The sequence below is a fragment of the Triticum dicoccoides genome, chromosome 6A, assembly GCF_002162155.2.
Source record: "Triticum dicoccoides isolate Atlit2015 ecotype Zavitan chromosome 6A, WEW_v2.0, whole genome shotgun sequence".
Taxonomy (NCBI): domain Eukaryota; kingdom Viridiplantae; phylum Streptophyta; class Magnoliopsida; order Poales; family Poaceae; genus Triticum; species Triticum dicoccoides.
Window position 1 is genome coordinate 41,988,794 of NC_041390.1, and position 12,506 is coordinate 42,001,299.

The 12,506-nt window shown below is 45.9% G+C and overlaps 1 pseudogene; it reads left to right on the forward strand.

Annotated features, from left to right (window-relative positions):
* Positions 1-8,385: 8,385 nt before the first annotated feature.
* LOC119314538 lies at positions 8,386-11,568 on the forward strand (annotated as a pseudogene).
* The last annotated feature ends 938 nt before the right edge of the window (positions 11,569-12,506 follow it).

Here is a 12,506-nt window from a genome sequence, read left to right on the forward strand (position 1 = left end):
GCAAGGCCCAACCTTGGTTTTACCATTCGCCACCTAGCCTTTTTCCCTTGGGAGTCGCGCATCCCGAGGGTCATCTTTATTTTAACCCCCCCCCCCCCGGGCCAGTGCTTGTCTAAGTGTTGGTCCAACCCAGAGCACCGTGCGGGGCCGTCCCTTGGCAACTTGGGTTACGTTGGCTCCCGTACGCTTAGCTTATCCGGTGTGCCCTGAGAACGAGATATGTGCAGCTCCTATCGGGATGTCGGCGCATCGGGTGGTCTTGCTGGACTTGTTTTATCATTATCGAGGATGTCTTGTTGTACCGGGATACCGAGTCTGATCGGAATGTCTCGGGTGGAGGTCTATTCCTTCGTTGACCGTGAGAGCTTGTCATGGGCTAAGTTGGGACTCCCCTGCAGGGATTGAACTTTCCAAAGCCGTGCCCGCGGTTATGGGCAGATGGGAATTTGTTAATGTCCGGTTGTAGAAAACCTGAACTTAACCTTAATTAAAATGAACCAACCGCGTGTGTAACCGTGATGGTCTCTTTCCGGCGGAGTCCGGGAAGTGAACACGGTTGTTGGAGTTATGCTTGACGTAGGTTGTTATAGGATCACTTCTTGATCATACTTTTATCGATCGCGCTTTGCCTTCTCTTCTCGCTCTCATTTGCGTATGTTAGCCATCATATATGCTAGTCGCTTGATGCAGCTCCACCTCATACTTTTACCTTACCCATAAGCTTAAACAGTCTTGATCGCGAGGGTGCGAGATTGCTGAGTCCCCATGGCTCACAGATACTTCCAAACCCAGCTTGCAGGTGCCGATGAGTCCGAGCAGATGACGCAACCAAGCTCAGGAGGAGCTCGACGAAGATCTTGTCCTTTGTGTTGTTCTGTTCTAGTTGATCAGTAGTGGAGCCCAGTTGGGGTCGATCGGGGACCTTTGTCGCATTTGGGGGTCTTCCTTTATTTTGGTTCCGTAGTCGGACCTTGATTGTATTTGGATGATGTAATGCTTTATTCATGTATTGTGTGAAGTGGCGATTGTAAGCCAACTATGTATCTCTTTCCTTTATGTATTACATGGGTTGTGTGAAGATTACCTCACTTGTGACATATGCCTTCAATGCGATTATGCCTCTAAGTCGTGCCTCGACACGTGGGAGCTATAGTCGCATCGAGGGTGTTACAAGTTGGTAATCAGAGCCTTCCCCGACCTTAGGAGCCCCCACTGTGTGATCGTTTTTAGCGGCCGAGTTGTGTCTAGAAAAATGTTTTGAGTCATTTAGGAATTATATATCGGAGAGTTTAGGAATTCTTTTTACTTCCTAGTCTCCTCATCGCTCTGGTAAGGCATCCTGACGTAGATTTTTGACTATTCTCTTCTCAAATTTCACTAAAAAAAATTTAGGATCACGCGGGTATCTTGGAATCGTTCCGATGGTTTTATGATGAGAACATTGTCTTGGTGCCTCTTGTCAGGGGTTTAGTGGAAGTGTCCCGGGGAGTTGAGCTCTGAGGTGTTGTCGTCATAATTTTATCGTTGCAGTTCTGGAATACCTGAGTTTAGTACGCCGACATCGAAAATCTCTTTTATGCAGTTCGTTGGTGAGATAACCTCGACGCCACCCAGTACTGGAGCGGGAGTTCGGGAGTATCGCCATAACTTGTATAACGGATGCTTTTCGAAGGTTGAGGTAGATGATTTCCGAAGGTTTCTTGGTTATGTGTTGAAGGATGGATACAGCTGGATGTAGGATTTGCTAGATTTGGGTGAGATATTATGCTTCCCCTGTATCCCCAACACCTGATTGCATAACCGGAAAATTTTGGGAGTTTCATAGGTGGGAAATCAAGTAGCTCTTAGGACATCTTTCCGACAGATGTATGATATGAAATTGGGGTTCGACGTCTAGTGGTCCGCCTATTCACGGTCGATTTTACAGTGGTCTCGTTGTGTCTTAAAGAGTCCTTGGCTATGCCGACTCGGGGACGCTTCGTATGTCATGTGCACTGCCTTGTACATGATGGTGTTGTACGATCGAGCCCATGTAGGCCCCACCACGAAAACTTCGGACGAAATCTCTATCATATGTTTGTTCTGGCTTATTCTGCAAGCCAACCCTTTGTTTTGTTTTGAGTTGTGGTATTCGAGTTGCTTCGATGTCAAATGTTGATTCCATACCTTCCCCAAATGGTGTTCTCATACTCCGATTTGTATACTAATCATTCTGGATAATCGAGATTGTCTTGTCAATCCTTTTTCAACCGGTGTGTTTCTCTTCAAGTGGGTCCGATCATTTCAACATCCGCAAGAGCAAGTATCAGTTCTTCTCTACGGTGTTTGTTTCATCCGTCTCCAAGTTGCTTTTGTTTTTCCCACCCACCCACCCTTTTTCTTTAAGGACTCAGATTTCTCAATCGAGTATCCATCTTATTGATGTGAAGCCTTTCCATTCTTTTCCTTCAATGTTCGTATCCGGTGATTCTCTTGAAGGTACTAACGGAGCTTCTAGTTCATCATTCTTCGTTTCTTTTATCTTCTCCGGTGGTTTCAAGTCAAGCTTTGGTGATCTTACCCTTTCCTCATTCCAATGCCGTCTCATACCGGTGCACCTCATAATAATTCACTTCTCTCTATTCATTTGTTCCGGAGTGCTCAAGATATCTCAGAAGAATCATCTTGTCATTCAAGATCCGTTCAACTTATTTCGAGGTTGTTCATCTCATTCAAGCCATTTATTTCAACCGATGCAATCTATCTTTTAAATCGTTCAATGGTGTATCTTTTGAGTGGGCCCTAACCCACAGGTCTTTTCCCAGGATCTTACCTGACTCTTCTTATTTTCCCGGAGCTATCCTCAAATTTCTTTTCGAAGTTTGACGTAGGAATGAGTTATCATCAGTCTTATGTTTTTCTCCAAGATCTGTCGAATTCTTTTCATCGTTGGATCAACCTCTTCGTTTTGATTCTTCCGGAGTGTCTAAATAATTCATGCGGGTGTTTCAAGTCGTAATTCTCAGATTTGGAAGACCGAAGAAGAATTTTCTCCATATCTTGCTCCACTCTCTTCAAAATTCATGATTCTAGCTTGTTGCCATCCTCTCATAATTATTTTTTGATTGTGAGAATTCTTTTCACCCATCTGGAGCATTTCATGAGTTGTTTTTCATTTCTTTTACCCGAAGCCCATCATTTAAGAAGACTTATTCATACTCAGCTTTCAGCTATCATTCTCCAATTTTACTGGTGCTTCGTTCAAGTGATCTTTATTCGGCTCGTGATTTCTTCGTTCTCATGTATCTAAATCCTCTCAAGCATCTTTGTTCATTTTCTAATTCTTCCCAGTGTTTCTCTATCTTTTCTTCGTTCATTTCCAATTAATCCGGTGGTCCATTTAAGAGTTCTCTTCCTTGGTCACCATATCAATTTATTCGTTGTTTCAACCCTTCCGGTGGTTCGTTCAATACCTTCTCAAGTTTGACGCAATATCTCTCTTAATCTTTTCTACGAGAATAAGTAATATGTCGAATCCGTTGGTTGTCGTCAATTTAATTGGTGAAGGATACACATAACATAATTCTTATTCTTGTTTCATCAAGTTTATTCAATTTCTTTTCCGGAGTGGCTCATCATACTTATTCTTGGTTTCAAGTGCTCATCTTTCTTTCCCGGAGTTCCAAGCTTTAATTATCACGGTGATCCATCTAAATCATTACAAGGTTTCACCTTGTGTTTTCAACTTCTCTTGCTTTGGTCATCATTTTGTTACCGGAGTTCTTCGTGGAGGCTCAACTTGATGGTTCATCAAGGATTTAATTTCTTCTCGAAGTGTTCATCAATATTCTGTTCGGGGGAACTCAAGCTTTCATCATCTTCCTATCCAGAGTGCAATTCTTTCTTTCGTATTATTGGAGGTGGTATTATGTCATTCTTAATAATTTGAGTGCATGTTTCATAACTCACATGTTGTTATGAATGAGACATTTTTAAATCCATCAATCTCGTCATTGGAGCTATCTTGGGTTATATTTCACCTAAAGCTTTCCCTAAGGATTGTTGCTATTATGGTGCTCATAAATGATCCAAGCTCTTCATTTGCCCTTTCCGGTGCGACATACCTTTCTCGTAAATTTGTTCATATCAATCCAGTTCTTTTCCGTGAGTGGAAGGTTGTCACCTCATAATTCGAGATGTATTCCATAAGACCATATCAAGCTTATTATCTTCGTTGTTGGTTTTCCAACAACTCCGTTCTAGCATTTGTTGTAAGCATGCTCCCTCGAGATCTTGTTTCCCTTCGTTCATCCCACTCCATTCTTACTTTTGTTCCGGAGGCATTTTGATGTTGCTCTCTTCTACCCATCTTCTTGCTTTGTCAGGATCGTGTTCTTTCATGCCTATCCATTAAACCGGGGTGTCGTGCCCTTTTGCTCAAGTTCTTTTCATTTTATCTAGTTTTTGCCTTCCGTTTCAACCGGAGCGCTGCCCGAATTTGGTCTTCCTTGATCCCCTTCTTTAACCGGAGTGTTTTCAATATAGATCTTGCCCTCCAACCTCAAGGTTTTTCGCAATGCTCTTTGTCCCTCTTTTCTAACGGAGTGTTTCCGACTTGGTTCACCTTCGTTGTATTCTTTTCTCGAATTTGTTCAATCTCGCAAAGTTCTTTGGTTTCACTCGTTTGTCAAAGAAGCAACTTAGTTTTTTACCTCTCCTCTTTCTCTTCCGTTTTTCCCTCCGGTGCCATTCTAGATCTCGGGACGAGATCCTCTCGTAGTGGTGGAGTGTTGTAACACCCCGAGACCGATGTGCCAGGTGTCGTGCAGTTATTCGCTGTTGTTGCCTTGTCATTGCATATCATGTCATCATGCGCATTTCTTTTGCATACGTGTTCGTCTCATGCATCCGAGCTTTTTCCCCGTTGTCCGTTTTGCATTCCGGCGCTTCGTTCTCCTCCGGTGGTCTTTTCTACCTTTCTTTCTTGTGTGGGGGTTAAACATTTCCGGATTGGACCGAGACTTGCCAAGCGGCCTTGGTTTACTACCGGTAGACCGTCTGTCAAGTTTTGTATCATTTAGACTTCGTTTGATACTCCAACGGTTAACCGAGGGACTGAGAAGGCCTCATGTGTGTTGCAGCCCAACACCTCTCCAATTTGGCCCAAAACCCACCTAACTCTGCTCCATCATCTCGGTCGTTCGATCACGATCGCGTGGCCGAAAACCGCACCTCATTTGGACTCTCCTAGCTCCCTCTACCTATAAATATGTGATCCCCTCCGAAATTCCGCGCAGATCAAACCCTAGCCCCGCTCCTCGCGCCGCCGGACGTTTCTTCCCGCGCCGGACATGTCCGCTGCCTCCGCCACCTCACTCCGCCCAATAGGGTCGCGACACGTCACCAGATCCAGCCGTCGCCAGCCTATCCCGAGCCGCCACCTCACCTCCCCTGCGCCCACTTCGCCGCCATCCTCCCGGGGCCCAGATCCGGCCCGCCCCGGGGCCGAACCGGGCCACCACGGGGCCCTCTCTTCGCCGCCGCGCGCTGGGAGCCCGAGCGCTCCGCCGCTCCTCCGTTACCGGCCTCCGCCGCCGCCTCCCCGATCCTCGCCGCCGGCGCCGACCATCGTCGCCGAGCCCCGCTGACCTCGGGAACAGGTCCCGCAGCCTCGGCCTCCGCTCCCCGCGCCCGGAACCGGCAGGTCTCCGACGTCCCTCGCCGTCATCGCCATCGGGCGCCGCCGCCCCTGCCTCCCCGATCCGATCGGGATCAAGGGAGACGAGCGCGCCCCCGTTGACCGCCCGCTCAGCCTCCTCCCCGCCTTCCGGCCCAGCGCGGCGCCCCCGCCTCGGCCTGCCTCCTCCTCCAACCTGGGCCGAAGCCCACTGGGTGAGGCCTCCCCAGCGCCTCTGTTTTTTTTTCCTTCCTACTGTTGGGCCAGTTCCTGTTTCGGCCCGCATGTGTTTTTTTTCAGCGCCTGGGATTTTCCCATTTATCCAGAGTTTGCCAGTTTTGCAGATTAGTCCCCCTAGTTCATGCATTTAATAACTCACTAACCGTGCATCGGATTAAAATATTTTATATATGAAACTTGCTCAGAATTTTGTGTAGATTAATAATATCCAACTTTCATCTATGTTTGAAATGTTTAAAATGATGTTTGTTTAAAATTGCTCCTATGCCATGCTAAAATGATTTAATTCATAACTATTCAACCGTAGCTCCAAATTTAATAAACTTTATATGTAAATGGGGTAGAATTTTGCCTAGTTTATCTTGGTGACATTGTTTTGCATGCCTAACAACTCTAAAATATGGTTAAGGGCAGAACAGGACCTAATCTAAAATATGCATATGGGGATTTACCGGAATTTGTTGTTTGTTGTTCCCGGCCTCATTTAAACTTGACTAGATAGGTAGTTTTGCTTTGCTTCACTCTCTTGCCATGTTTAACAACATTTAATATTGTTGGGTACATAAACGAGATCGAACTAAATAATTGATGTGGTGCTCTGTCAATATGCAACTCGTTGCATATTGAGCTCCATTTAATTTGTAGTATTGTTTGTGCATATTGCCATGCCATGCTTCATTAAACCGGACATGCATCATACTTGATTGTGCATCATGCCATGTTCTTGTGGTGGTTGTTTACTAGGTTGTTTGCTCTTTTCCGGTGTTGCTTCTTCGGGTTGGTTCCGATAACGTCGCGTTTGTGAGGAACCGTTCGACTACGTCCGTTTGTCTTCTTCATGGACTCGTTCTTCTTCCTTACGGGATTTCATGCAAGATGATCATACCCTCGAAATCACTACTATCTTTGCTATGCTAGATGCTCGCTCTTTTGCTATGCCAATGCTACGATGCCTACCACTTGCTTGTCAGCCTCCCAAATTGCCATGTCAAACCTCTAACCCACCATGTCCTAGCAAACCGTTGATTGGCTATGTTACCGCTTTGCTCAGCCCCTCTTATAGCATTGTTAGTTGCAGGTGAAGATGGAAGTTTGTTCCTTGTTGGAACATGGTGATGTTGTTCCTTGTTGGAACATGTTTTCTTGTTGGGATATCACAATATATCTTATTTAATTAATGCATCTATATACTTGGTAAAGGGTGAAAGGCTCGGCCTTATGCCTGGTGTTTTGTTCCACTCTTGCCGCCCTAGTTTCCGTCATATCGGTGTTATGTTCCCGGATTTTGCGTTCCTTACGCGGTTGGGTTATAATGGGAACCCCTTGACAGTTTGCTTTGAATAAAACTCCTCCGGCAAGGCCCAACCTTGGTTTTACCATTCGCCACCTAGCCTTTTTCCCTTGGGAGTCGCGCATCCCGAGGGTCATCTTTATTTTAACCCCCCCCCCCCCGGGCCAGTGCTTGTCTAAGTGTTGGTCCAACCCAGAGCACCGTGCGGGGCCGTCCCTTGGCAACTTGGGTTACGTTGGCTCCCGTACGCTTAGCTTATCCGGTGTGCCCTGAGAACGAGATATGTGCAGCTCCTATCGGGATGTCGGCGCATCGGGTGGTCTTGCTGGACTTGTTTTATCATTGTCGAGGATGTCTTGTTGTACCGGGATACCGAGTCTGATCGGAGTGTCTCGGGTGGAGGTCTATTCCTTCGTTGACCGTGAGAGCTTGTCATGGGCTAAGTTGGGACTCCCCTGCAGGGATTGAACTTTCGAAAGCCGTGCCCGCGGTTATGGGCAGATGGGAATTTGTTAATGTCCGGTTGTAGAAAACCTGAACTTAACCTTAATTAAAATGAACCAACCGCGTGTGTAACCGTGATGGTCTCTTTCCGGCGGAGTCCGGGAAGTGAACACGGTTGTTGGAGTTATGCTTGACGTAGGTTGTTATAGGATCACTTCTTGATCATACTTTTATCGATCGCGCTTTGCCTTCTCTTCTCGCTCTCATTTGCGTATGTTAGCCATCATATATGCTAGTCGCTTGCTGCAGCTCCACCTCATACTTTTACCTTACCCATAAGTTTAAATAGTCTTGATCGCGAGGGTGCGAGATTGCTGAGTCCCCATGGCTCACAGATACTTCCAAACCCAGCTTGCAGGTGCCGATGAGTCCGAGCAGATGACGCAACCAAGCTCAGGAGGAGCTCGACGAAGATCTTGTCCTTTGTGTTGTTCCGTTCTAGTTGATCAGTAGTGGAGCCCAGTTGGGGTCGATCGGGGACCTTTGTCGCATTTGGGGGTCTTCCTTTATTTTGGTTCCGTAGTCGGACCTTGATTGTATTTGGATGATGTAATGCTTTATTCATGTATTGTGTGAAGTGGCGATTGTAAGCCAACTATGTATCTCTTTCCCTTATGTATTACATGGGTTGTGTGAAGATTACCTCACTTGCGACATATGCCTTCAATGCGATTATGCCTCTAAGTCGTGCCTCGACACATGGGAGCTATAGTCGCATCGAGGGTGTTACATAATGTCTAAAGGTAGGATCACAGAACCCGAAGCCCAAGGGCTCACAGTTACTTGCCCCTTTATTTTTCTTACCAAGTCACCATTTTTTTTTGTATCCAGCAACCTACTATCCCATTCCTCTATTATTTTCCAGGTTTTTAATATATTAAAGAAGATTCCGTATGACACAAGAAGAAAGCTAGCTGCACGGGGATATATTGCTCAATCCGGATATGTGATGAAATATCTCCCAGTACCGCCTAACTGCCTCTATAATCCAGAATTCACAGATGGGCAAAGCATCAAGTCCAATGTGAGTTTTATTCTGTGCATTTCCTTGATCTTTGTAAATTTACTCACTGGTTTATACCTTCCCATATTGTTTTTCTTCTTGTTTCAGGCCATCTCTATATCTTTTTTGCGGAAGATAGTTGAAAAGATAGAGAAGATAAAAGAATCAGCATCTGGTTCCCCAAACTTTGAATCATATGACACTGAATCAACTGAGCTACAATTTTCAATCGGCCAATATATACAGGCCAGGGGTACTACAAAGGTATGTGTCATGATTTGGAAGCAAACTACCTTTTTTGGCATGAATGGAAGCAAATTACCTAATTATTCATATTTACATGGTGCAGGAATTAAATAGGTGCAAGCAAACTCTAGCTCATCAAATGGACCAAGTTTGAGTCAGACTGTTCAAGTTCGCTTCTAAATTATCACCTAGTTATTAATTATAGGATTACAATCGGTTCCATTGAACATGGTGATGCTTGTGTGTATATGACAAAAAGTTAGGAATGTTCACAATATGATTGTGTCTGTCCTCTTCTGAGTGTCAAGAAAATTTGGATTTTCCATAGAATCATATGGAAGAGCTTTCTGGGTTCTTGACCACATATTTTTTAACCATCAGCATGAGTGAACTCCGGCACCTTCTCAGTGTTCTTGGTGTGCTGATGAAAGAAGCACCTGCTAGCGATAGTTTACCAGCGCCATTTGCATTTATGTTCTGATCAGATTCATGTATGTCTATTTAATCGTTCAATGACTTTTGTTTTGAAGGGTCCTCAAGGTGCAAAGAGATTTGCAGCTAGCACTGATTCATCTCATTCGTCAACAAAAGAATGGCTTGAGAAGATGAAGACATTGTTCATCAGCGAAGTGTCAGGATTTTCATCACATAGTGTGCTTAATGGAGATCCCTATATTGGAGCAGATGTAGTTGGACTGCCTTTTGAAGTGGCAAAAAGGATAACTTTTGAAGAACCGGTTACAGACATCAACACACACAGATTGCAAGAGGTTGTTGACAAGGGATTGTGTTTGTCCTATAGAGATGGCCAAGCAACATATGCAATCAATGTAGGATCGAAAGGATCACCCACTCTGAAAGTGGGTCAAACGATCAGTAGAAGAATAGTTGATGGTGATGTTGTTTTCCTCAACAGGTCACCTAGTACTCACAAGCATTCTCTGCAGGCATTGAATGTATACATCCACCATGGTCATGCAGTCAAGATAAATCCCCTACTATGCTATCCGTATGGAGCAGATTTTGATGGTGATTGTGTACAGATCTTTTATCCTCAGTCACAGTCTGCAAAAATTGAAGCATTGGAGCTTTTCAGCGTGGAGAAGCAACTGTCTAGCTAACTAACGACAGCTTGCTAGCTCTGAAACTCATGTCTTCAAGAACCATGTTAAGCAAAGAATCAGCAAACCAGCTGGCAATGCTCCTGTCGCTCTCTCTTAATGCACCTGCTGTGATCCAAGCTTCTGTTGCCTTCACAATTACAAAAATAATACAAAGTGCGTTGCCGGCAGAATTGACTTGTGAAGGTGACAGCACTGTCATGAAACTTGATCTTGAGAAAGAATCCCTTCAGGCCTCATTTTCGGATTTGGTGTCCTCCATTATTTGTATTAAGGGCCCGGGAGATGCGCTCAAGTTTTTGAATGCGCTGCAGCCCCTTTTCATGGAGTTCCTACTACTTGATGGTTTTAGTCTAACTCTGCAAGATTTTAGTGTACCCAAGCTTCTGTTGGAAGGAGCACAGGAGTGTATTAAAGAACAGTCTTCTGTATTTGAGCAGTCAAGAAGGTGCTTCAAAAGCCACTCTGTTGACTATAATCTCAAGAACATCAAAGAGAAAATTTCATATTTTGTCGTGAAATCATCTCGTCTTGGTCTTCTGTTTGACCCAAAGAGTGACCTTTTAATGTCGAAAGTAGTTCAGCAGCTTGGTTTTGTTGGTCTGCAGCTGTACCGTGAGGGGAAGTTGTACTCAAGTCGTCTGGTGGAGTCTTGTTTCTCAAAATTTGTTAATAGACACCCACCAATTGGAGATGGAATTCAACATGCTCCAGAGGCTTATGGTCTTGTGCAAAGTTCATATTTCCATGGTCTTAATCCTTACGAGGAGCTAGTACATGCTATATCTACAAGAGAAACTATTGTCCGCTCCTCAAGAGGTTTGCCGGAAGCAGGAAGTCTGTTCAAGGGTCTAATGGCCATCTTGCGGGGTGTAGTTGTATGCTATGATGGAACTGTGAGAAACATCTGCAGCAATTCAATCATGCAACTTAAATACAAAGAAGATCCAAGTGCTATAACTCCTGGAGAACCGGTTGGTGCCTTAGCTGCCACTGCTATCTCCAACCCTGCTTATAAGTCTGTCTTGGATGCTTCTCAGAGTAATAATACTTCATGGGAGTTGATGAAGGTAGTAATTACACTGTAAATTGCTCTAGTCACTATTATGTGCATCTGTATCTCAAGCTATGTTGTACCTACTGCTAACATGTTCTTAACCAAACAGGAAATACTACAGACAAAAGTTAGCTATAAAAATGATGCGAAAGATCGAAAAGTTATCCTGTTTCTGAATGACTGCTCTTGTCATAAGAGTTTTTGCAAAGAGAAGGCAGCTATTGCAGTGCAGGGTTGCCTAAAGAGAGTCACATTAGAGGATTGTACCACTGATATCTGCATCGAGTATGTATATCCATGCCATCAGTTCTAGAGTTAATTTGATACATTGTTTTTAGTATCTGCTGTCATTTGTGCTGAATAGCACGAACATGACATTTGCATTTCCAGGTATCAGAATCAAGATAGTTCGTATGGAACTTCAGAAGCCACCCCAGCATTTGTTGGCCATATTCATCTTGAAAAGCTATTGTGATGTTTTTTTTAGTTATTCACATACAGGCTGCGTTGTTTTATAATTATATATGATACATACAACAAACGTATGGACAAGGGCCTAATCCCCCTCCCCCTCGCGTCTCCTCCCCCCAGGCGGCGCCAGGGGCCCGAAACCCTAGCGCCGCTAGCTCCCCCTTACCGCCTCCTCCTGCCGCCGCTGCCGCCGGCGTGGGCCGCGGTGGCGGCGGGCCCAGTGCCGAAGGTTTCTGGGCGGGTGGATGCGGCAGATCCCATCTGAGGCGGCGGGGGCGGCTCCTCTCGTGCGATCCAACGGCAGGGGCTGGGACGGCGAATCCGGGCTGTGCGGCGGGGGCCGGAGCACCATCGCCGGTTGAGCGGCGGCCCTGCATGGATGGCGGCGGTGGCAGCGCCCCATCTTGCGGGGTGGGCTGTCCTGGTCGTGATGGTGACGGCGGTCACTGCAAATCCAACGCCCCGTTTGGATTTGTTGCGGGGAGGCCTTCCGCCGACCGGCGGCGCGTGGAGGGACCGGTGAGGAGATGTCGGATCTTCACCGGAGTACCAACGGCGACATACGTCTTCGTGGCGAGGTTCCGTTTGGTTCCAGCCAGCCGCGAGGTCGGGAAGACATGGCTTCCGGTGAAAATCGCGCCTGACTGCAGTCTTGGCGGACGATGGCGGCGTCTCAGACGTCGTTCCCTTCTGGAGGCATCGTCGTTGCAGATCACATCAACCTGATCGGGAAGTTCCGGGGGAAACCCTAGATCTGGGTCTACCGGATCGGACGATGACGGTGCCTTCGGTATCGTTCTCCTTCATGGGGGCATCGTTTTGCAGCAAGTGCTGGTTGGAGGGGACAAGAGGAGGAGCGGTGTTTCATCTGGTCCCTGGTGTGGAGATGGACTCGCGCAGGAGGGTGACGCTGCCTG